Below are 2,807 nucleotides of genomic sequence, written 5' to 3' on the forward strand. Positions count from 1 at the left end.
GAATTTCAACATGAAGAAGGTCCATTTGATGCCAAAGATGGGCATTCTATGACTACATTTTGGTTCAGAAGACTCCTTCTGAATGGACAGGAGGTCAGTCGTTCCTGGTTGGTGTATTCACCTCTACATAAAGTAGCATACTGCTTTTATTGTTTTCTTTTTCATCTACATGTATGACATCCGATAGTTGGTCTGCTTTCAAAACACAGGTTGGATTCTCTAACTGGAAAAAAATTGGAAAGTTAAATGCCCATGAAAATAGTGACAGTCATTGTGAGTCATTTGCTGCTTGGAAAGAAACTGAGTACCAAATTCATCTTCAAAGTGGCATTGATGAAGAGCTGCAAAGGCAAATTCAAACGAAAACCCTAGAAATTTCCTGTCACTTTTGCAGTTATTAGCAAAGTATGATCCAGTAATGAGAGAGCACTTAGAGCATGTTAAAAACAAGCAAACATCAACATCTTGTATTTTTCCAGAAATCCAAAATGAGTTTATAATTCTCATGGCTTCACATGTGCAAAATTATTGTTTGTCAGGAATTCGTAGAAACAAATACTATGGTATTCTGTTTGAAATGGTCAATCCCCATGTTTCACATTGATTCTTGCCCACTTTAAGTGCTTCTTGACAGAACTTTTCACGTGATTCTATCAATTTCTCTTTCAAAGTATCAAGATCAGCAGCTGCTTCTCTAAAATTCATTTTTGGGTCCTGAAGACGTTTCTGCACTCGATTGATGATAAAAGATTTCTCCAAAAATGCAAAAGTACAAGAAAATTAAATGTAAGCATGCGTTGCAGAATATTATGAGCACCACATTTTGTTTCAGCCGTGTTGCCATTCTCACTTAATTGCTCTAACAGTCCTAGCAATTCATCCAGTTTTTCAGGTAATAACTGTTGTTTCCTGACTTGCAGCATGAAGACATGCTAAGTTCAAACTATGGTTGTCACAGTTTATAAATATTGCTTTTGGATTGTGAACAACAATCACTCAATAAAATTCCATCGGCGTCTAACTTTGTGCTTATTGTTTTATCACTATTGGCAGCGTCCTTTTCCTTTATCTGTATAAAGTCAATAAATGACTCTTTGACTTCTACTTTCTTGTCTTAAAGTCAATGTCAACAAACCGAACACTTGGGCCAATTGCTCACATGGGCTAAATCAGGTGTGGAAGAAAGAAGAAAAATACGTCGTAAACGAATGCCAGGTGAAAATGCAGCTGATGCTGGATTGACTGCTGAACAGGAAATTTATCGCATCATGAAGGATGTTATTGATCGCTTGATTACAGAAATAACAGGAAGATTTTCTCACTTACTAGATTTAGATTCACGGTTTGGATTTTTACTAGATATGCAAAATATTGTTTCTGGAGATTTCGAAGACGGAAAATTGCAAGAAAAATGTTCTGACTTAGCAAAGAGTTATCCCGGTGATATTGATGGACCAGAATTGTACAGAGAAATTAAAGACTGTAGAATGTTGATAAGTAAAAGAACACAGACCAATTTTCCTGAACCAATGATTGCAACTGATTTGCTAACATTTATAATTTCATATGGTGAAGATGTTTTCCCAAATTTAAGAATTGCATTGCAGATTTTGTTAACAATTGGGATTTCTATTGCTAGTTGTGAAAGGACCTTCAGCAAGCTGAAATTAATTCTTACATACTTGAGAACCTCAATGACTCAAGAACTACTTAGTAACTGAGCAATATTAAGTATTGATAAAGACATACTTAATACCTTAAATTTTGATAGTTTAATTGATGCATTTGCAGCAGCAAAAGCACAATAGGTTCATATAATGTAACCATGAATACCAGAATGCTACCGGTACAAGATCTAGTCAAGTATATGTACAGTTTTGTAAACTAATAAAATTTGTTATTTGTAAACTTAAGTAGTATCTTATCAATCTGTTTTATAATCCATGTACACTACAAGTGACTGGTTTCTCATATGAAACATAAGTTTCAAAACTAGGGATATAACAGAAATTTATTCTGCATGCTCGAAAGATTACTCTAGCGATGTGACTTTGAACAATACTGGATGACGTAAATATCAAAATGGTTTACAATTTATGTAAGTACACCTACTAGGCTATACTTCATTAGTTCCAGGTTTACAGTTGTGATATCGTTAGATGTTATATTGTGACCTTATTTTAGGCCTCTATAAGGCGGTAATTAATTCTTTATGTTATTGTCATTAAGTGGGTAATGAGTCACAAAACAAATAATGAAAACATTTCAGAGGTGGGGACGCCAAAAGTGTCTTTGCTCCTGGTTGTTTAGAACCCTTGCTATACCACTGGTTCAGTCAAACTGTATTAATGTCACAAGTGGAGTACCTCAGGGCTCAGTCTTAGAACATTTGCTCTTTTTTGATTTACATCAATGACATAGATAAAGGAACAGGCAATAAACTTGCAGATGATATTGTTACGCCTCCGTTCGTTAGTTAATTTTCCGTAAAAATTATTTCCGAAGAAACATTAGCGATACAAGTCCTTTCTTAAATAAAACTGGTATATTCTTTCAGAATACAACTTTGCAATACACTTAATTTCTACGGTCACGCTATAACAAACGCTATAATTCACAACGAACGTCTCACGTGCTCAACATTACGTCTCTCTCTGTCCGCAGTTCAATTACACATTGTTGCCGTCACGTCTTGACCATCTTATATGTACAAGAATACCGAAATCTAGTAACCTCCCGAGGCTTCATGAAAGTTCTAGAAGCGCGTGACGTGTTACTAGCGTCACGTAACCTACCCTGTCGTAACA

Source organism: Limulus polyphemus, unplaced genomic scaffold (assembly GCF_000517525.1).
Source record: "Limulus polyphemus unplaced genomic scaffold, Limulus_polyphemus-2.1.2 Scaffold5281, whole genome shotgun sequence".
NCBI lineage: Eukaryota > Metazoa > Arthropoda > Merostomata > Xiphosura > Limulidae > Limulus > Limulus polyphemus.